Source organism: Rutidosis leptorrhynchoides, chromosome 3 (assembly GCF_046630445.1).
Source record: "Rutidosis leptorrhynchoides isolate AG116_Rl617_1_P2 chromosome 3, CSIRO_AGI_Rlap_v1, whole genome shotgun sequence".
NCBI lineage: Eukaryota > Viridiplantae > Streptophyta > Magnoliopsida > Asterales > Asteraceae > Rutidosis > Rutidosis leptorrhynchoides.
The window spans coordinates 695,446,127-695,471,686 of NC_092335.1; positions in this window are offsets into that span (position 1 = coordinate 695,446,127).

The following is a 25,560-nucleotide window of genomic DNA, read 5'->3' on the forward strand; positions in this document are numbered from 1 at the left end:
CAAATAATAATGAGTGTAATAATAATGATAATATAGTTATATTATTATATCTAAATTTGAAATTTTTTATTTAGTTTATTGATATTACATATGCCACTTAATAGTTATATATTTTATATATTATATTATACATATAGTCAGTAATTATATATATCAATCATATGTATATGTATATATATATATATATATATATATATTTATATATTCCAACTGCTACATATTTAATCATGTTTTAAATATCAAGTTTAAGTTTCTTTCTAAATCACATAGTAATTTATTTATGTATTTAATTCATAATATATAATTATTTACATGTAAAATTATTTATATATACATCTCCATTTACAATTAATGGTTCGTGAATCGTTGAAAATAGTCATAGGGTAATTGGGTAAATTAAAACAGTTCAAATATTTTGAGACTTAACATTTCAGATTTTGCTTATCGTGTCGAAATCATATAAAGATTAAGTTTAAATTTGGTCAAAAATTCCCGGGTCATCACAGTACCTACCCGTTAAAGAAATTTCGTCCCGAAATTTGAGTGAGGTGGTCATGGCTAACAATAAAAATGTTTTCATGACGAATATGAGTTGATAAATTGAGTTTTATCATCATTGAGTAATATGGATAAAAATAATTCGATTATTCGAAGAGTACAAATGAAGCTATCACCAAAGAGTGAAATAGGAAAGTAAAGATTCATCTTAACTTTTGACAGATTCAGAGTTGAATTCCGGAATTCAAGGGATTTAAAGAAAATCTTCGAAATCTAAATGATTTGATTCTTCGGCGAGTAAGGAAATTAAGATCTCTATAATTAAATACGATGATTTGTCTCGATTACTCTGTCTGATATTTCCCTTATAAATCAAACTCTTCCGTTCCATTATTCTCACCATTCCTATACTTTCTTTCTTAGTCCATACATCTAAAAGATTGTGAAATGCTTAATCCCGTTCTAATCCTTGATATTTTCTAATTATCATTTCTGTCATCCTTCTTTTCAATCTTGCACCAGAAGAATCTGTCTACTTTTACTATTACCTAGGGGTGATACTATTCTTAATTATACCGTGTCTTTATATTGCTATTCGTATTAATATCCACGGTTTGTAATTTCCGTGTTGTTATTGGGCTTTATATTTTCTTTTATATTTTGGAGCTCTTTTGGCTTTTTATTCTCTTCTCAACCTCTAGCAAAGCGAGTAATGATCCAGAATTCGTAAGTATAGAGTTTCGAATGAACTTAATGTTCTAAATGAAAAAGAACGTAATAGCATGATTTGATTTGTCAAATTACCAGAATCACTGAGAATAGAACTATCAAGAATATATTTTCTTGATATGTTCAGAAGTTAAGCAGAATAAAAGAGTTATGTAACATGGCACATGATGATGTTATGATCTGTGAATCATCATGTTCCATTAGAAACTCAGCATGACTTACTGTAATATAATCACGTTGATCAAGTTTCATTATATTATACTAAGTCATGCATCAGTTTCCAACATTACTTTAATAACATTCATATTTTAAGCTCGAAAGTTTACAGAATATAGAAACTAATAGTTTCTATATGATGTAACACTGATAGTACGAAGAGATTAATGATTTCAGATAGAAATAGTTATGAAAATATCTTCAGAAACATGGAGGATATTTATAATGAAAGATACGATGATATATTGGAATTTCTAATATCGAAGGATGGTGAAAAAAATTTGTCCTCAAGAGTTTGGAGTCAGAAGCAAGGTATTCGCTAAAGATTTCATCCGAAATAGAATCATCAGGATTCTTAATGTACAAGTTTAGTCCTTGTGATTTGTTCAGAGACTCCTTCGTAGTTTGCTAAATCATTTTTTCAGTTTCAAACTTTTTCTGAGCTTTGCCAACATACAATTCTTTATCATTAACATTTGGCTGTTGAGGTCGTTTACAGTTTTTGTTGCTTCATTCAACTTTTTAAAATTCAGAGTATTAATTCGCAGACTGGGTGCTTTTCAAAATTTCAGAATGAAAGATCATAGTTCTAAGAGATAAATGTTATATGGATACATATTACTGTTGTTGTAGACATGCTGTAATGTTTCAAAATACTGATTGCTGATTCTCGGTAATTGGTATGGCAATTCTCGTTACAAGATGAGAGTGAGTATATGATAGGGTTTTAATGAACAAATATAATAATTTATCAGAGAGATTTAAGTCAAGAAGCAACGAGGTTGCTGGTACGTCTGCTGGTAATATGGTGGAATATAAAAGGTTCTCCGGTAACAATAAAAGAGCACGCATATATATCAAGACTATAATAAGGTTGTTTCGAATGAAAAGTCGAAGTTGACTTGCTGGAGCTGTGACAAAATTGGTTAATTTGAAAAGGAATTGCAAAGTTATTTTCGGTAATACAACGCCAAAGGAGCTAGCACAGATATGTGTTAAACGTTTACTCAGTTTTCGAGAGTTTTTCAGGTGTATAACTGTATGCATCAATCTTTTCTTCCGTAGATGAAGTGTGGTTGGTTCATTCTCTTGATTGAGGTATTTTCAATAATCATGAAAGGTTTGAATGCAGATTGTAATCGTTAAGATATAAATGAGGTTTAAGATGAAATCAAGTGACAAACTTGAAGAATTGTTTAGTTTCATATATTATAATCAATATTTTAATTCATTAATTGTCCAATGTTATTAGTCCACAGTCGATAGTCCACAGTTGACAGTCCAATAACTCATATATAATTTAATATATAATATTCGAATTAATTAATACGTATCGTGACCCGTATTCATCTCAGACTCGATCACAACTCAAAGTATATATATTATTATAGAATCAACCTCAACCCTGTATAGAGAACTCGATCATTACTGCATATAGAGTGTCTATGGTTATTCCAAATAATATATATATATATATATATATATATATATATATATATATATATATATATATATATATATATATATATATATATATATATATATATGCGTCGATATGATATGTCAAAACCTTGTATACGTGTCCCGATATTTAAAGTGCGTAAAATAAATACAGAAATTAAATGACGATAAATAAAATGCGTAAAGTAAATAACAGAAACTAAATGACGATAAATAAAATTGCGAGAATTAAAATTGCGATAAAATAAATTGCGATAATTAAATTGCGATAAATAAATTGCGATAATTAAAATGTAATCAGTTTTCTAGGAACAATTAGCTAGGAACAGTTAGCATAGATTCTTAACAAAATTCCTCATAGTTAATCTGTTTGTTTCTAACAAATTTTATTTTGTCAAATATTTTCTTCATTATGCCACTTGTTGGATTCTGATAGATCAAAATTCAAATATGAAATTGAATGAAAAGGGTTATTTTGCGGTGAATGGATACGTATATCGGTGGTTGTAAATAGGATAGTAAATGACCGTTGAATCAGATTCGAAGAACGTACAATGTAACTTATTAATATGAAATCTTAAATATTCCTCGGGTATTACCTACCCGTTAAAATATTTTCATCATTAACAGTTTGTACAAAAGAATTTTTAATTACAATCTTTATGAAAATATACTTGCATATATATTTTCTTCATATGTAATCATAGATTCAATGAGTTAATATAATATTAATCTCATTTGATTTACCGTTATAACTAGAATACATATTCTCTAAAACATTAGAGATTACATAATCGCCATGAAGAACGAAGATAATTGATGTAGAACGATACGTAGAACAATGATTGTACTCGAGGTACTGAATGAGATATTGGGGCATGTGGTGTTGAAACTGGTGTTGCTGGTGGTACTGTTGATGCCGGTGATGTTGCTGAAGCTGGTACATTTTGTACCATATTCTCCAAATTGATTTCTCGTGCGCGAAGTTCGTTGACTTTTTGTATTACTCCGGGATGATTGTCGGTAAGAACGAGCGAATGAATAAGGTTTAGAATCTGAGATAGTATGTAATCATGACGAGATACTCTAGAAATAAGAGAGAAACTGGTCTGGAAATGAGAGAGAAAATGGTGTCTCGGACAAGTTCGCCGGTAAGTGCTTCAGGTTCTTCGCCAAAAGGGAACTGTGGTTGGTGAAAAGGGATCACCTTCTTCACGTCTCCATGGATTAAATTGACTACGAACCCATCCTTAATTTATTTAGAATATATGATGGCTAAATGGTTAATCCATTTCGGTTATACTGCTTTCGGAGCTCGAGTGAACATCCATGTCGGAATAGCTGTCGGAATAACTATCGGAATAGCTATTGGAATCTGAGGGACTCGAACTGGTTCCAGGATTCATCTCGTATGATCAGATGAAGGATTTTCGATAAGAAATAGATTATAGGATGTAGATTAGTACCCTGCAATACATAATTTACATATGCATATATAATACTAAAATCCCATAAGTTACGGAGGAATCTACGGAATATGTAAGGCAAAGTCTACAGTAACAGATGCGATAAGATATGAATTATCAGATACGCTAAGATATGAATTTATCTATACACTGTCTATGCAATAGAGGCAGTAAGACATGTCTAGACTAAGAATGATAAGCAGATAATTTCCTAAGGATAATAAGTAGATGATTTTCGACACGAATGATAATAAAAACTTTTGTCATGCAGACACGGTCGAAGTCCAGACTCACTAATGCATCCTAACGACTATCAGTTAGACATACTAATGCAAGACCTGGTTCGCTAAGACCACCGCTCTGATACTAACTGTAAAGACCCGTCCTAATCCATCCGGACGAAGTCCATATTGATTATAAACGATTCACAACAGTTGATTACATCGTGAGGTACTTGACCTCTATATGATACATTTTACAAATATTGCATTCATTTTTGAAAATTCAATCTTTCATTACATCGAAAGTTGACGGCATGCATACCATTTCATAATATATCTAACTATAATTGACTTAACAATAATCTTGATGAACTCAACGACTCGAATGCAACGTCTTTTGAAATATGTCATGAATGACTCCAAATAATATCTTTAAAATGAGCAATTGCACAGCGGAAGATTTCTTTCGTACCTGAGAATAAACATGCTTTAAAGTGTCAACCAAAAGGTTGGTGAGTTCATTAGTTTAACATAAATAATCATTTCCATCATTTTAATAGACCACAAGATTTCCATATTCAGTTCTCATAAATATACGTCCCATGCATAGAGACAAAAATATCATTCATATGGATTGAACACCTGGTAACCGACATTAACAAGATGCATAAAAGAATATCCCCTATCATTCCGGGAAACCCTTCGGACATGATATAACAAAATCGAAGTACTAAAGCATCGGGTACTTTGGATGGGGTTTGTTAGGCCCAATAGATTTATATTTAGGATTCGCGTCAATTAGGGTGTTTGTTCCCTAATTCTTAGATTACCAAACTTAATAAAAAGGGGAATATTCGATTTTGATAATTCAACCATATAATGTAGTTTCAATTACTTGTGTCTATTTCGTAAAATAGTTATAAAAATAGCGCATATATTCTCAGCCCAAAAATATAAAGGGTAAAAAGGCAAATGAAACTCACCTAATGTATTTTGTAGTAAAAATACATATGACTATATTGAACAATGCAGGATTGGCCTCGGATTCACGAACCTATATCATTTGTATATTTATTAATACACATAATTGTAATCGAACGAGTATATATATATATATATATATATATATATATATATATATATATATATATATATATAAATTTATTAGTTATTTCCTTTTTATTTTAACAATTTATATGTTTCATTTATTCATTTTATATATAGAAATATTAATTTTATTATGTTATATGTATTACATATATACATATTTTTATATATATCATTTGTTTATTAAAATTATATTAATACTAATTACTATTAGTAGTGATAAAAATGATAATAATGATAATACCTAATATATTAATGATATCGTTAATAATGATAATGATAATACTAATAATTATAACAATGATACTAATTAAAGAAAATAATAATAATTTTATTGTTTTCATATTAATGATAATAATAATAATAATCCTAAACATGTTAATGATTATACATATATTAGTAATGATATTAGTTTTAGTAATAACCAATATATATCGTCTTTGTACTTATAATTACGATAATAATCATAAATATTAACTATACTTTTATTAGTGACAATAATAATACTAATAACTATAACACTAGTAATAATAATAATAACAATAACATTAACATTAACATTAACATTAACATTAACAATAACAATAACAATAACAATAACAATAACAATAACAATAACAATAACAATAACAATAACAATAACAATAACAATAACAATAACAATAACAATAACAATAACAATAACAATAATAATAATAATAATACAAGAAACTACCTCATAATTCGGCCCAAAAAGAATAAAAGTAACCCTGCCAGGGTTCGAACCCGAGACCCCTCGCTCCCCGCAAACACCCTCTACCATTCTGTTGCCCGTTATTATCTGTTTTAATAGGTAATTTATATTTATTTAACCCGTATTTAAAATCCCTCCCATATCTTCTTCTTCCTCTGACCAGTTTAATTGAGCAAAAAAAAAAAATTCAATCAATCAATTTAACAAAATAGTTTTAGGATTATAAACAAACGAAAAACAATTTAACTTAGTGTTTGATTTTTAACGAAAAATCAAAATAAAAAGTAAACAGCAACAGTATCGTAAGCTTTGAAAAAAAAGGATGAACTCAAAATCAAAACTTAAAATTTAAGGCATTTCAGATTATAATTTCAACATGAAAAACATCCTAAATCATTCCTAGAAACTTTCTATACCATCAATTGAACCTGTAACATCAAAACCAAACCGAATTTTACCAAGAACAGATAGTTGACTTTTTTTTATATGTAACTTTGACTCGAAAATTCGAAGGGAATAAGAAGAATTGGAAACTGCTATTTGACAGATAGTTTAAACAAAATATTCCTAACAGAACCTCATTATTACATTTTGGAATTTCACTTGAATTCGAAAAAAAAAAAAATAAGAACAAACAGAGGTAGCGGCCTGTTAAAAAAAATTAAATAATTCTGTTTTCGATTTAACTGAAATAATCTAGTAACTGATATTGACGAATAATGGTGATAGAAAATTGGATGAATTGCTTTTCAACACAAGCTAATCGATTCGCTATATAATAGTTTAAGTGTCGACAGGAATTATTCCATCCGTAATGAACAAATAAGAAAACGTTAAACTTACTTTTGACCTCCAGCTATTTTTGGCTTGTATATAGGAATTAGAATCAATTGTTAAACAGATTATAGCCAGAAAGGACAGTAAAGTAATACCGATGTTGATGTCAAACATATAATATGCGAAACAGATTTCATATAAATCTGATTGTATATATTTAATATAAATATGTATTTTTAATAATAAATCTGTTATTAATAATTATAATAATAATAACTAATAATAATAATAGTATTAATGACAATGATAATAATAATAATATTAATGTTAATAATAATATTGATATCAAATTAATTTAATACACATAATAATAATAATTATTCTAATAATTATAATGATATTATTTATCATGGTACTTATGTTAATTATAAAAATAATGCTCGAAAAATCTTATAATAATAGATAATAATATTAATAATATTGTTTAAAAACAATACTAATAACAACAATTTGTATGTTTCAATTTCTATATATGCCATATAATATTAATAATACAATTGTTAATATTATTAGTTCATTTAACAAATAATAATGAGTGTAATAATAATGATAATATAGTTATATTATTATATCTAAATTTGAAATTTTTTATTTATTTTATTGATATTACATATGCCATTTAATAGTTATATATTTTATATCTTATATTATACATATAGTCAGTAATTATATATATCAATCATATGTATATATGTATATATATTTATATATTCCAACTGCTACATATTTAATCATGTTTTAAATATCAAGTTTAAGTTTCTTTCTAAATCACATAGTAATTTATTTATGTATTTAATTCATAATATATAATTATTTACATGTATAATTATTTATATATACATCTCCATTTACAATTAATGGTTCGTGAATCGTTGAAAATAGTCATAGGGTATTTGGGTAAATTAAAACAGTTCAAATATTTTGAGACTTAACATTTCAGATTTTGCTTATCGTGTCGAAATCATATAAAGATTAAGTTTAAATTTGGTCAAAAATTCCCGGGTCATCACAGTACCTACCCGTTAAAGAAATTTCATCCCGAAATTTGAGTGAGGTGGTCATGGCTAACAATAAAAATGTTTTCATGACGAATATGAGTTGATAAATTGAGTTTTATCATCATTGAGTAATATGGATAAAAATAATTTGATTATTCGAAGAGTACAAATGAAGCTATCACCAAAGAGTGAAATAGGAAAGTAAAGATTCATTTTAACTTTTGACAGAGTCAGAGTTGAATTCCGAAATTCAAGGGATTTAAAGAAAATCTTCGAAATCTAAAAGATTTGATTCTTCGGCGAGTAAGGAAATTAAGATCTCTATAATTAAATACGGTGATCTGTCTCGATTACTCTGTCTGATATTTCCCTTATAAATCAAACTCTTCCGTTCCATTATTCTCACCATTCCTATACTTTCTTTCTTAGTCCATACATACAAAAGATTGTGAAATGCTTAATCCCGTTCTAATCCTTGATATTTTCTAATTATCATTTCTGTCATCCTTCTTTTCAATCTTGCACCAGAAGAATCTGTCTACTTTTACTATTACCTAGGGGTGATACTATTCTTAATTATACCGTGTCTTTATATTGCTATTCGTATTAATATCCACGGTTTGTAATTTTCGTGTTGTTATTGGGCTTTATATTTTCTCTTATATTTTGGAGCTCTTTTGGCTTTTTATTCTCCTCTCAACCTCTAGCAAAGCGAGTAATGATCCAGAAATCGTAAGTATAGAGTTTCGAATGAACTTAATGTTCTAAATGAGAAAAAACGTAATAGCACGATTTGATTTGTCAAATTACCAGAATCACTGAGAATAGAACTATCAAGAATATATTTTCTTTATATGATAAATGGTACACATCATTTATTCATTCCATCTTGTTGTTACATCACATTTGTTTTTCGTTTTGTCATAAAAATTAGTAGCTTTTGCTGAACTTAATGTCAGTCTTTGAAAATGCGCTGTTTTACCCTGTTGTGTACAATTGACAATATACATACAATACATATATAAACATGCATGGCAATTTGAAATGAGACTTAAAATCCCACTTTCAAATCAAATATGAAACATTAGTACCAAATAATAAAAATATTAAACAATACATTAATGTATCACAATATCATATGGTTAAACATAAATAAATAAAAATAATAAATAATAAAAATCACAGAAATCACCAACTGGAACTATATCAATCTGGATAGGGGTTCCAGTTCATGTCGTCGTCCGGGTTCCATGGTTGGTGATAGGTGTACTGGTAGGCCTGGTTAGGGTCGTAGAGAGTATATGGTGGTCTCATCTTGGGCTGGTGTGGAGGATAGTAAGCGGTTCAGTTCGGGACGTAGTGATCCTGAGGTGACAGTCGGCTCATAATCTGACGCTGATGATAGTCTCATCTATCATGCTGTCGTTGCCTGAAATGCTCGTAATCATTCCGGGCTTGCCACTGCTCCATCTAACTAAATCTCTCCCCGTTTGTCATATCTACCTCATCTACACGCTGGTAGACGTCAGTCATAGCCTCCCTAATGTCATCCGCTTCCTCCATTTCCTCATCTGATCCTCTCTCTACCTATGGATGACGACCTTCATAGGGTACTGCCTGGTTGCGTCTGCTCTTTAATACCTTAGCACCCTGATAGACCTTCAATCCTAAAGGCTCAACCTATTCCCTACATTCCAAAAGTGGACCCCTTGGTCCCTATCTACACCCAAATACTCTCCAATGAGAGTAACAAAAATACCTCCTCCTATTATTCCCCCTTCCTGTATTCCTTCTACCATTTTAGACAAATAAAAACCAACACAGTAAGAGATATTAACAAAGCCTCTTGGGTCTCGAATACACTTTAGGTAAAATAAATCATGTAAGTTCATTTTCTCCTTATTGTGACCTCTCTGTGTAATCGAGTTAGCCAAAAATCTATGAATTATACGAAGCTCGGCTTTGTTAATATGTAAGTAGGAGTGTTTTTCTCCCAGCGTAAAAACATTATAATCTGATATACGCCTCCAGACGGCGTTCGCGTCAAAATTCCTATCTACCCTTTCTCCACGATAAATCAAATTCATACAATCGGGTAGTAGTAATTCACTAGGAGTATATATCTGCAAAGCCCTGGCCATGTCCAGCATGGACTTCCTGTACATCCTACGGCCAAGTATAAATCTAAGAAAACTTCTATCATCTAATCTATCTACATCTGCATTTAACGCTATAGTACTCATAAGCTCAATACACCATTCCTTATATACAGGTCTACGAATGGTGAATAGACGTTCCCAATCGTGAAAAGAAGAGCTGACATACCTTTGGATCAGATGCTCCCTAACTGAGTTAGCAAGTTGGACCCTTTCCAAAGGCTCCCAATCGATTACCCTTGGCACTTCTACATTTTTCGGTATCAGTTTGAATTTGTTACTTTGATATGTTGGGTAATCTCTCTAGCTTCTATCAAATCTTAGATTAGGATGCAACGTGTGTTCAAGAATCTTTGGGTATTCTACTGGCGGATGCATCAGAAATACTATGAAGGCATCAACAAATTGTAGCGGATCATAATAAGGTCCTTGTTGATCAGGCTAATGTTGTTGTTCCTGTTGTGGTTCTTGTTCGGGTTCTGGCTCGTATTGCAATTCTGGCTCAGGTTCTGGTTGTGGTTGTCTAGATGATGACGATGCACCATCAGTATTAATAAATCTCTGCAAAACACATTAAACACAAAATTTGTGCATCCAAATATGCATTAGTGTTAGCAAAATAACAAATTAACACAATTAAAATAACATGTTTAATCAAAATTAAACTTATACACATTTTCACAATTTTAACAATTCTACACTTTTTCAAATAAGCATATATGAAAATGTTTACAAAGTTCATAAGCATTCAATTCAAATATCATGTTAAAACAACCATTACTAGCAATTAAACAAGTTTCAAATGGCATTTACATCAATTTAATCAAGTTCATGAATTTTATACCTAAAAAGTCCACTTTAATTCTCAAAAATTATGTTTAGGATCAAAGTTTGGATCATTTAGCTACCTAAACATGTTACACTACTTAATTTAGCAATAATTCATGACAAAAATCGGCCATAACCTGTTTATATCAAAAAAAAAAACCCAAATTGCTCAAGAACACAAACCCTAGATTCCTAAAAATTTTGAAGTTTTTGGCTTCAAATCATGTTAAATAGCATCAATCTAGGTTATACATGCATAATATACTAACAATTTAACTCTAATTACACTAGAAATTAACAAAATCAAATTAGGAAAAATATAGCTCAAGAACACTAAAAATCAAATTTAAAGAGGTTTAGGGGTGAAATTGTTACCCTTCTTGATAAACTTCTTATCAAATTCATGTTTAGAGTGGATTATAGCGAGAAATTTGGTTGATTTTGGTGAAAAATTGGTGATTTTAGGGTGATATGTGTGTATGTGTTCGTGTGTTTGTGTATGTGTGGAGTGGAGACAGAAGCAGAACTCGTCTGTCTTTTGATCCTGGCCTGAATTCCATCCTCATGCCATCGCATGAGGTTACTGGGTAAATCTCATGCGATCGCATGAGGTCCCTTTTTTTTATAAAAACCTTATAACTTTTAAAACATAAATTAATAAAATTTTAAAAATTTGTTTCTTTTTAGGAGTGAGGGTGTTTCCGATCGTTATCCTAGTCCTTCCCTCGACAAAATTTTAAAATTTGTCAATTCAAAGCGTTGTTTTAAAAGCAAAGATTTTTGGATTTTTTAAATATTTTTGGCATACTTTAATTCAATAAGATTAAAATAATGATAATAAAAGTTCTCGTCCCTCCCTTGGGTAGAGCAATTTCGGTTCAACGACCTAGTTTTCAACTCACGACGAATTTTAAAAATCAAATTTTTAACTTAGTGAAATAAAGTAAATTTTTGTTTTTAACATCACACCAAACTTAAATTTAAAATGCATAAAATTAAAAATTCATATTATTAAAATTTTAAAAATTCACACCAAATTTATATTATAATTTTTTTATACATACAAACTTATATTAAAAACATAAATTTTTTAAATATTTACAAACTTAAATATATTGATTTTAAAAGTTTACAATAATAATTTAATATTAATATATTAATTTTAAAAACATGGTAAAAATTAAAATTCAAAATTTTTTTTGGTCTTTTATCCCATTTTAATCAATCAAGTATTATCAAAAATATATGCCCCTCTTTTCGGTAAAGTAATTTCGGTTATATTACCTAGTTTTACTCCTGACGAATTTCTGAAATATTTTGGGTTGATTGATTGAAGATATTTATACCTTAAGAATAAACGGTAAATTTCGCAGTGATGTAATAAATTTTTGTATGATATCAAAAATTTCGGTCGCAAAACCTAATGTTATTGAGTATCAATTTAATACTTTATAGCGAACGATTTAGCGTTTATTATCAAAAGGTTAAAAGCAATAAAATAAAAATAAAAACTGTACATACTTACCTGTGAGATAGAATTCTCAGTGACCTACTTTAGCCCACTCATAAGATAGTCGGACTAATTAGTTTTCCATAGCTACATAGGCATAACCTCGAGCATTCAACAATTTTTCTTCGAAACATATGAACGGTCCTTCTCTGCATAAAGTAACGAACTCGGTATTGGAATATGTCTGATTCGTCGAGCATTTTCCTTCATGTGACCATTTTCCGCATTTGTGACATCTTTCAAGGTGTCGTGCTCTTCTTTTCGCTGCGGATTTTGATTTTCCTTTACCAAAATGTAACATATTATGATCGTTCCTGAGTTCTTTTCTTACTCCGTCCAATTTGGCTCTTATTACTGACACCAGGTCACTCGGAAGTGTATTATTATTACGTTTAGTAATCAAAGCGTGTAGCATTAGACCATGGTTCAGATCAAAGGAATTCTTTATCTCGTAAAACCTAAAAAAAATTTCAGAATAGGGGGAGAAGACTAGTTCTTTAGGGTCTGCTAGGGAAAGACCATTCGAATTCCATTCTCGAGAACTACACGAAAACAGAATATCTAACTCTAACAGAAATACATATTACCTTAAAAAGATTCGAACCTCCCCATACTTAGTTAGATGTGGTGTTGAAATTGTGATTGACTTCATTATCAACTTCCATCGGACCATATATGTAATGTTTAACTCTGTGATCATTAACTTTAAATTCAATCCCATTTGAATTTATTAACTCTATTGTTCCGTATGGGAAAGCTCTTTTGACTATGAATGGTCCAGACCATCTTGATTTCAATTTTCCAGGAAATAGCTTGAATCGTGAATTGAAAAGAAGAACTCTGTCTCCTTCTTTAAATTCTTTTGAACTTCTGATTCTTTTATCATGCCATTTCTTCGTTCTTTCTTTATAGATTAATGAAATTTTCGTATGCTTCATGTCTCAATTCTTATAATTCGTTTAGTTTACTTAATCGTAGACGTCCGGCTTCATGTAAATCATGATTACATGTCTTCAATGCCCAAAATGCTTTGTGTTCAATTTCTACTGGAAGATGACATGATTTTCCGTAAACGAGTTTAAAAGGTGTGGTTCCAATTGGAGTTTTGTAGGCTGTTCTAAAAGCCCAGAGTGCATCCTCCAATTTCATGAACCATTCCTTCGGATTTGATCCTACGGTTTTCTCTAAAATATGATTTAAAGCTCGGTTGGTATTTTCAACTTGTCCACTTGTCTGTGGATGATAAGCAGTGGAGATTTTATGAGTTACTCCATATCTTTTGAGAACTTTCTCAAGTTGATTATTACAAAAATGAGTACCCCGATCACTTATTAAAGCTTTCGGTGTTCCAAACCTAGCAAAAAGATGTTTTAAAAAGTTGACTATAACTCGTGCATCGTTAGTTGGGAGAGCTTGTGCTTCCGCCCATTTAGATACATAATCAATGGCAACGACAATGTAGAAATTATTATGAGATTTTGGAAATGGACCCATAAAGTCAATACCCCAAATGTCAAATACTTCACATACTTGAATGACATTTTGTGGCATTTCATCACGTTGGCTTATTTTTCCGGCCCTTTGACAAGCATCACAGGATTTACAAAGAAGGTGTGCGTCTTTGAAAATTGTAGGCCAATAGAATCCAGCATCGTAAACTTTTCTTGCTGTGAGTTGAGGCCCATAATGCCCTCCTGTTGGTCCTGTGTGACAATGGTTTAATATTTGACTAGCTTCATCTCCGAATACACATCGGCGTATTATTCCATCGGGACAACTTTTAAACAAATGTGGATCTTCCCAGAAATAGTGTTTTATATCACTAAAGAATTTCTTTCGTTTTTGGTACGATAATCCTTTTTCAAGGAATCTACATACTAAGTAGTTTGCATAGTCTGCAAACCATGGAATTTCATTATAATCTATCTTCAATAGATATTCATCAGGAAAGTTGTCTTGTATGGCCGATTCATTCAGAACTTCTAATTCGGGATTTTCAAGACGAGAAAGATGATCAGCTGCGAGATTTTCTGCTCCCTTTTTATCTCGATTTTCAATATCGAACTCTTGTAAGAGTAAAATCCAACGGATTAACCTTGGTTTAGCATCTTGTTTTGAAAATAGGTATCTAAGAGCATAATGGTCAGTATAGACCACCGTTTTAGCTAGAACGAGATATGAACGAAATTTGTCAAAAGCAAAAACAATAGCAAGGAGTTCTTTTTCAGTAGTTGTGTAATTCATTTGTGCTCCTTGTAACGTCTTACTAGCATAATATATAGATTGAAATCATTTTTCAATCCTTTGTCCTAAAACGGCTCCCATTGCAAAATCACTTGCATCGCACATTAGTTCAAACGGTAGATTCCAATTTGGAGTTATCATGATCGGTGCACTAGTGAGTTTTTATTTAAGAATATTAAAAGATTTGATGCATTCATCTGAAAAGATAAATGGAGCATCCTTTTCTAGTAGTTTATTCATAGGAGTGGCAATTTTAGAAAAATCTTTTATGAAACGTCGTTAAAAACCGGCATGCCCTAGAAAACTCCTAACTCCTCTAACATTGGTTGGATGTGGAAGTTTAGCAATTACATCTACTTTAGCTCTATCCACTTCAATTCCTTCCTTTGAAATTTTATGACCAAGAACGATGCCTTCTTTAACCATGAAATGGCATTTCTCCCAATTAAGTACTAGATTTGATTGTTCGCATCTAATAAGCATTCGTTCAAGATTAACTAGACATGATTCAAATGTATCACCGAAGACTGAAAAGTCATCCATGAAAATTTCCATGCATTCTTCTATCATGTAGTGAAAAATCGCCATCATGCACCTTTGAAAAGTTGCAGGGGCGTTGCAAAGTCCAAATGGCATGCGTTTGTATGCAAAAGTACCATAAGTGCACGTGAATGTAGTTTTCTCTTGATCTTCAGGTGCTATTGGAATTTGAAAATATCCGAAAAAACCATCAAGTAAACAATAGTAACTATTTCCGGCTAATCTTTCCAACATTTGATCAATGAAAGGTAAGGGAAAGTGCTCTTTTCTGGTGGCGTCATTTAATTTTCTATAATCAATACAAACACGTCATCATGTTACAGTCCTAGTATGAATAAGCTCATTTTTCTCATTTGTGATGACAGTCATGCCACCCTTCTTAGGTACGCATTGAACTGGGCTTACCCATGGACTATCAGAGATTGGATAAATTAAACCTGCATCTAGCAGTTTAATAATTTCTTTCTTAACAACATCTTGCATATTAGGATTTAGTCTTCGTTGGCGTTGCACATACGTTTTATGACCTTCTTCCATAAGGATTTTATGTGTGCAATACGAAGGACTTATTCCTCTTTAATATCATGAATTTTCCATGCAATAGCTGGTTTATGAGCTTTTAGCACAGAAATGAGTTGAGATTTTTCATTTTCAGTAAGAGAAGACGATATTATAACAGGTAATTCAGATTCACCGTGTAAATAAGCATATTCCAAATGGTTTGGAAGTGGCTTTAACTCTAATGTCGGTGGTTCTTCTATCGATGATTTATATCGATATCTGTCTTCCTCTTTTAGCATTTGAATTTCTTCTGTTGTTAGTTTATATCCATTAGCCATAAGTGTAGCTAACATTTCAGTTTCATCAATTGGTTCAGTTCCTTCTCCTAAAGAACATTCTCCTGTTTCTTGTAATTCTGAAAATTCTTCTAACAATTCTGCATGTGAATCTATAGTTTGAATATAATAACATGTATCATCTGCAGATTGCGGTTGTTGCATGGCTCTATCAACAGAAAAGGTAACACTCTCGTCCTCTATACTTAGGGTCAATTTCTTACCAAACACGTCTATTATTGCTTTAGCCGTGTTTAAGAATGGTCTTCCTAATATAAGAGGAACTCGAGAATCTTCTTCCATGTCCAGAATAACAAAATCTACTGGAAATACTAAAGTACCAACTTTAACTAGCATGTTCTCCATTATCTCTCTAGGATATTTTACTGATCGATCGGCTAGTTATATGCTTATTCGTGTTGGTTTCAATTCTCCAAGGTCTAGTTTAGCGTATAGTGAATACGGCATTAAATTTATACTAGCACCTAAGTATGCCAATGCTTCTATTGAACTAAGACTTCCCAGAAAACATGGAATCGTGAAACTTCCTGGATCTGAAAGTTTTTCTGGTATCTTATTCAACAGTACTGCAGAGCAATTAGCATTCATAGTAACAACCGAGAGTTCTTCCATTTTCTTTCTATTTGTGATTAGATCTTTCAAGAATTTAGCATATCTAGGCATTCCTGAAATCACATCAAAGGAAGATTGACATTTATCTGTTTAAACATATCCAAGAATTTGGATTGCTCGGCTTCAAGTCTTTCTTTTCTCATTTTATTCGGGTAAGGAAGTGGTGGTTGGTATGGTTTAACATAAGGTTTTGCCTTAACTGTGTTATCTTCATTAACCTTTTCAACTACTGGTTCTGTTTCCTTATCTTGCTCAGGTTGTGGTTCTTGTGGAGTAGGAATAGCTTCATCAGAAATTACAGGTATTTCAGGTGGTTTAAGTGTAATACCACTTCTTGTGGTAATGGCTTTAGCTGTTTCATTCCGGGGGTTAGCATTAGTATCGCTAGGAAGACTTCCCGGTTTTCTTTCACCTATTAACCTTGCTAGGTTGCTTACTTCTTGTTCCAAATTTTGAATAGAAGCTTGTTGATTTCTAAATGCTTGAGCATTTTGTTCATTGGTTTGTTTCTGAGATGTGAAAAACTGAGTTTGAGATTCAACTAGCTTCGACATCATATCTTCTAAATTTGGCTTTTTATCATCGGTTTTTGGTGGTTTATTTTGAAAAATAGGTCTTTGCTGATTGTAAGTATTGTTGGATACTTATTGATTACTAGGACCTTGTTGGTTGTTGTTTGGAACATTTCGGTTATAATTCTGGTTTTGATTGTAAATTGGTCTTGGCGGTTGATAATTATTCTGATAATTATTTCCAGGCCTTTGGTTCATGTATGAAACATTCTCTCTTTGTTCCATTGTTAGTTCAATACTGAGACAATCTTTTGTTAAATGTGGTCCTCCACACTGCTCACAACTAATTCGTATTGAGTGAATATCTTTAGTCATCTTTTCCATTCGTCTCTCGACAGCATCTATCTTTGCGGAAATGGAATCAATGTCATGGCTAGAATCGGCTCTAGCTGCTTTAGATGATCTAACGATATCTTTTTCTTGGTGCCACTCATGTGAGTGGGAAGCAGTGTTATCAATAATTTTGTAAGCATCAGTTGCTATTTTCTTCATAATGGAACCACCAACTGCTATATCGATGTCTTTTCTTGTAGGGATGTCGCATCCTTGGTAGAATATTTATACTATTTGACAAGTGTCTAAACCATGTTGCGGACATCCTCTCAATAACTTTCCAAATCTGGTCCACGTTTCATATAGAGTTTCATTTGGCTTTTGTGTGAACGTAACAATTTCTCCTTGAAGTCTCACAGCTTTAGATGCCGGAAAGAATTGTTTAAGAAATTTTTTAACTAAAACGTCCCATGTATCAATTGCCCCTTCAGGTAACGATTCTAACCAATCTTTGGCTTCCCCCTTTAAAGTCCAGGGAAATAACATGAGATATATCTGTTCATCCTCCACTTCTCTGATTTTAAATAGTGTACAGATTATATTAAAGGTACGAAGATGTTCATTTAGATCTTCCTTCGACGCACCACTAAATTGGCATTGATTAGTTACCATGTGTAGAATTTGTCCTTTGATTTCATAATCTGGCGCATTAATGTCTGGTTGAGTAATTGCGTGACCTTGGCCAGTGCGTTTAGCTCTCATTCGGTCTTCCATACTTAGAGGTTCCAGATTTTCCATGATTGAATTTGTTGAATCTGAATCACTAGAGTATTCTGATTTAATGGGTTGTTCCTCAACAATCTCCGTTTGAATGATTGGTGGTTCCGGAGGAAATATTAATGGTTCAGGATCTCTGAATTGTCCCTGACTATCCTCCGGATTCTCAATTGTGAGGTCGGGTTCAAAAAATGGATTATCGGAAATTTGAATTGGAGTACTTGGTCGACTGGATGACGATTCTAAAGAAAAATCAACGGCGACAATATTTGCTAGATGTCTTGATCGAGTTACAGGTGGTGAACGTACAAAAGGTGGTGAACGTTTTGCTCGGTGCATTCACTGAATATCCTATTAGTTATAAAAGATAAAAATTATATAAGTTATCAAAATAACAGACTTTTCTGCTTTTGCCCACGTTTCGAATAGCCAATAGATGTAGCAGGGAGCCAGAACCCTTTAAATCGGAAGCTCACAACTCAGCCACTAACAAATCCAACTATTACTACGAAGCAGGAAATTTGGATGTCTATCAATTCAACCACTTAAAATAATTTTTCGTTGAAATTTAAAGAAATTTTTGAGAAGAAATAGAAAATTTTATGTCCTAAAAAAATAGAGTGGTGAAAAATAAGAAAGAAAAAGAGCGCGTCAGAAAAACGTCGAAAAATAAAAGGTCGAAAAATAATAAAAAGAACGTAGCGCGTCGAAACTTAAAAGTCTAAAAACTAAAAATTAAAAGTTGCGTCTAAAAATATTAAAGCTTAAAAGAAATTCTATATCCAAAACAGCAATTACTTAATAGGCACTAAAATTTAAAACGGCGTCGCAAAATTCTAAAGCACCTAAATCTTAGTCTAATGAAAAAGTACTTAAGAGATTTTACGGCAAAGCCTAAAAATCTAGAAATAAAAATAACTACGGTAAAAACTATATCTTAAAACTAGTTACGAGCGAAAAAATACAAATATTACGCTAAAACAAATAAAAAGATACAAAATATAAAAATAAACTTAAAGTTGTAAAAAGTACAATTTTTATAAAAATATTATTTTTATATTATTTATTTTATAAAACTATTAATTTTATATATTTATAAAAACTAATTAAACTTAAAATACAAATTAAATAATAAAACTAAACTAAATAATAAAATATGCTAAACCTAATTAGGGTTTTAATTAATTAATAATAATAATAGATATTACTCCGTAATTATTGCAGTAGTAAGTCAAATCTGGCGTGTCAGGGTTGGTCATGCGATCGCATGGCCTTTACGTTATAATTCCATGCGGTCACATGGAGTAGGATTTCGGGCCAGAACTAGGCTGCTACAGTACTGGGCCTCGTAATTTTATATATTTTTTTCTGTTTATATAAAATATATATATGACTAAAATAAAAATTTAATTTTAAAAACTAAAATAAAAATACTTTTTAACTTTATATATTTTTAACAACTCTTAAAAACAAATATATAGATTTTTTATATTTTCTTTTTATATTTTTGTATTATTATTTTTTTTTTAAATAAAATTTTTACAAAATAAAAACTCAATAAAACTTTAAAAAAAAAATTTTATATATATAGCTTTGCGCTTTCGGCGTTTTAGCTGTCCTCGGCAGCGGCGCCAAAAATACTTGATGTGCGTAGAGGTGGTGTATAAAATAGTTATATTTTTACAAGGAAATACTATTAAATACGATACCATTTTACACAAGTTATTTATTTATTTATAGAATGGATATACCTAAACCTTGGTACAACACTTATAGGCGGTGTACCTAATCGTATAGTAGTGTAGTTTTTAGTAAGTCCGGTTCGTTCCACGGGGATCTTAGCCAAGTTTAACGCTATATTTTATAAAAACTATATTTGTAAAAATACAAAAATATATATAAGTAGTATTATTATTATAAAAGGGGGATTTTACAGTTTAATGACCGGTTTGTCGATTTTAAAACTTTAGTCGCAGTTAAAACCTAATTTAAAATATTAAAATAAATATAACTTAATTTAAAGTGTAAAGTAAATAACGATAATGAAATTACGATAAATAAAAGTGCGATAAAATAAAATTGCGATAATTAAAGAGAACGATAATTAAAAGTGCAATTAAATAAAATGACAATAAATAAAAGTGCGATAATTAAAAGTGGAATTAAATATAAAATAAAAGAATTATGCTTATTTAAACTTCCGTAATCATGATGTTTGACGTGTTGATTTTTAATTTCTTCCCATGGGTTAATTGTCCTTTGTCCTGGATTATTCAATATGTCCATACGGATTTGTCCATAATAGTCCATTATTCATAATCATAAAATGCGGAAGTCTTCGTCAAATTATTCTTATTCCCGAAGTCAAATATTCTAACTAATTGGGGATTCGAATTGTAACAAGGTCTTAATACTTTGTTTAATGAATACACCAGGTTATCGACTGCGTGTAAACCAAGGTTTTAATAATTTATTAACAATTACACCAATTACCCTTGAATGTAATACACCCCTGTTTCAACAAGTCTATTAACTATTAATCCAGTTCCGTGTCCGATAAAATGAACAATTATTGGTATTTATAGATATCCCGCCCACCGTGCCCAGTCAAGCGTATGTGGTTATATATAAATACGTCAAATTATAAGTCTATATATTAAATTAACGAGGTATCATTTAGTTAATATAAAGCCCATTAATAGCCCATAGTCTAATTTCCACAAGTGTCGTTCTTTTATCCAAACCCCAATTATGGTCCAAAGCCCAATTACCCAATTTTAATATTTAGCCCAACATCACGATTACTTCGGCATTAAATAAGCATGATAATAACTTAGCTACGAGACATTAAATTAAAAAGGTTGAACATAACTTACAATGATTAAAAATAGCGTAGCGTTACACGGACAGAATTTCGACTTACACCTTACAACATTCGCTAACATACCCTTATTATTAGAATTAGAATTTAAAATTAAAATTAAAATTATAATTAAAATTATAATTATAATATATATATATATATATATATATATATATATATATATATATATATATATATATATATATATATATATATATATTACGTATGAGAGAAAGGAAAGAAAAAGATGGGGTAAAAATTCGTCCAAAACTCGCGAACATTATAGGACCTGACCTGTCACTGTTCACCATGCGATCGCATGGAGTTATAGCCTCCAGGCCATGCGATCGCATGGCCCCTTTTTCCAACTCACAAGAGTTTGTTTGCATTCTGCCGACGGTTTATATAAATATATATAATATATAAATAATTTTAAGAATTATTTAAATATTATATTATATTTATGTGCATAGTTGACTCGTAATTTTTAGTCTGTTGCGTCGAGCGTTAAGAGTTGACTCTGGTCCCGGTTCCGGATTTTCGAACGTCCTTGCGTACAATTTAATATCTTGTACTTTGCGTTTTGCGTCTTGTACTCTTGTAATTTCGAGACGTTTCTCATCAATAATTTGAACCACTTTGATTGTACGTTGTACTTTTTAGCTTTTTGGTCATTTGCGTCTTCAATTCGTCGAATCTGTCTTTTGTCTTCACCTTTTATTATTTAAACGAATATTACTTGTAAATAGAACAATTGCAACTAAAAGCTTGTCTTTCTTGAGGGATAATGCTATGAAATATATGTTCATTTTTAGCATTATCAGCTATATTCTCCCCCTCATCCTGATACTCCCCCTCAACTTGAGCTCTCTTAGATTGCTCCCCCTCAATTCCTGCAACATTCAATCTTTTTCTTTTCTCCCCCTTTTTGACATCATCTAAAGGGAGAGTAGATAAAAACTTCTAAATTTTAGTTTGTTGATCTTGAAGAGACTTAACATCAGAAGCAAAACCTGTAAAACATTCTTTAACTTCATCAACACCTGCCATTTTCTTTTCCAAAGCTGTCAATCTGTCAGCAATATTTGTCACACCCCCTGCACCACTTGTACCAGCCACACCCTGTACATCCCCAACCATCCTCCTTACCTCCATCAACTCCTTTTTAGAAACAAAATTATTATTCAAGTGGAGATTAATTTTATCAAATTGAGACTGCACACCAGAAAGCTTGTCATCAAACTTTTTAGTCAAAGTGGTCAAAGCCTGGTTCAGGCCAACCATATTGACTGGTGCCTCAGTCTGTGAAGTGTTACCAATAGTTAGGGGTTGGGTTGGCATGTCCTCACAACCTTCCTGTTGAAAAGCAGGGCGATCCTTGGACATAGAAGGATTGGAGGCCTGTATTACACCTTGTGACATAAGTGTAACATTGGCAGCATGTGCAAGTAAGTGTAAGGAAGGAATATTTGGAGTGGGTAGTGGTAGACTTGAGTCTGAGGTAATAGTAGGCTTGGCCATTGTAGCTGGTTTTTGAATTTGGTTGTTTGAGTCCAGGGTTGGGACTTCTTCATTTAAGTTAACTGAGTGGGATTCTTCAGCAACTGTAACATGGGTATCCAAGTTGACTATCCTATCAGGTTTAGATTGGATCAAAGTACTCCCCTCACCAACCTCTAGCAGAGGTGATGGAGAAGCACTAGTAGCACCTTACCTAATGGATTGTTGATGTGAATCCATAAGTGCTGAATCATCTAAGGTTTCAGTTATGGTGATGTTCTCAATATGAACTGGTGAGTTCATAAGGTTAGTTGATTGGAGATTTTGTTCATTAGTAGTGGGAGAAGGTGGGTTAGAATTAAGTGGGTTGTCCTCACTCATACCTTCAGCCTGCTCTATTTGTGAAACAACATGGGGTGGAGTTTCTGGGGGGTCGAATCTGATTGCTCAGACTCTATGATAGGTTGACCATTGTTGTGATCTTCTGCAGACCCTGATTGCTCAGACCCTGAAGAAGATGCCCCTGCAGATCCTGATTGCTCATGAACTATAGGTTGGTCATCATGGCCAATATTGACCCATTGCATCATAGTTGGTGTGAGAGCAACTTCTTCATCATTGACAATATGGCTGTGAAACATTCGTGTACTACACTCTGGAAAAGCTGTATACTCATACACACGAAACACCTTAAGCCCATCATATAAAGCTGGAGTCATGGCTTGTTCAATCATAAGACTCAAAATCCTGATAAATGGCACATTATGATCCCTAGGAGTCTTTTCAGTAAGAACCAACAATTCATTAAAGTACAAACGAGCAAAATCAATATTTCTTCCTGTTACTATAGCATGAAACAAATAAGCCTCAAAATCATTAATCTCAGTCAAGCTCCCACACTTAAAACTCAAGCTTCTAAGTACATTAGACGACACAAACATCCACCGGGGTGAAAACATACTTATCTTAACAGATGAGTCAGTCAAAGGTTGACCAACCAAAGTAAAACAAGACCTCACAGCAGACCTTGATACGATTCTAACAAAATCATCTCGCATAGGAAGATTCAAAGCCAATCTTAAATGATTTTCAGTAAGAACTAAAGTATTGTTACCATTGCGATAAGTGCCAGTGATTGTTCGAGCTTCCCTGTTTCCAACACAAGTATACCAGAATTCACCTAACAACTCTGGAAACATAGTCGTTGTTTTAAAGAAAGCATCCTTCAGAGGATGATTTCGCATGAACTGATCCAACTCTTCATAACCTTCGTTAGCAAAGTTTTCAGGAATAGAATCACATGCAACTCTGTTGTTAGCCGAAACCATCACATCCTTGTTTCCTTTGATTTCTGTAGCTCGAACCATGTTAGCAGTGGGTACAAGAACGAATGGAATGAACTTTGATCTTGCCATTTAGCTTTAAGAAAGAGAGAATTTTGAAGATTGATGGAATTTTTGAAGATGATGATCGAAAAGAGGGATTAGGGTTTTATAATTTGATATTGATTTGAAGAAGAGGAGGGATTAAATACTCCTGAAACAATTTCAAAAAGTTACTTTTAACCCCCAAAAGAAGTTACCTTTTACCCCCTTTAAAAATAACTCTTTTCACTTTAGACAAACGTAAGTAAAAACTAAATAAGGAAACAAATATTTCACAAACTTACACCAGTAGAGTTAATCTTTCCAGACTCTGAATAACATGATGTCACCCAGACTCTGAATATGACGTAATCCAGACTCTAATTTTTCTTTTTTCTTTTTTTTACAACAACAGTTTAGAGAGTATCATCACTGGACAACATTTCAGTTGATGGATTTAACATTCCAAGTTGCCCAAGAAGATAAAAATGCCTTTCTTCAGGAAGTGCTTTAGTGAAAATATCTGCCAATTGATCTTTAGTACCAGTATGCTTTAAAAACACTTTGTCCTTCTCAACACAATCCCATATAAAATGATGCCTGATTTCAATATGCTTGGTTCTGAAGTGAAACACTGGATTCTCAGTAATAGCAATTGCACTTTCATTATCACACATTATTGGAGTTTTGGTCAATGATAACCCAAAATCCAAAAGTTGATGTTGCATCCAAAGTAACTGAGCACAACAACTTCCTGCAGCAACATATTCAGCTTCTGCTGTGGAAGTGGCCACAGAATTCTGCTTTTTACTAGACCAGCTGACCTATTTTCCACCTAGCAATTGACATCCACCAGAAGTGCTTCAGTCTAATTTGCAACCTGCATAGTCTGCATCTGTGTAACCAATTAGATCAAACCCTGAGTCTTTAGAGTACCAAAGACCCAGGTTAGGGGTACCTTTTAAGTACATAAAAATTCTTTTCACAGCTTTATAATGAGACTCCCTAGGATCTGATTGGTAACGTGCACAAAGACATGTAGCAAACATTATATCAGGTCTACTAGCAGTTAAGTATAGCAAAGATCCAATCATACCTCTATAGGTTGATTGACAAGTGAGTTTCCCAGATTCATCTTTATCAAGCTTTTCAGAAACACTCATTAGAGTTCTTAAAGTAGAACAATTTTTAAAACCAA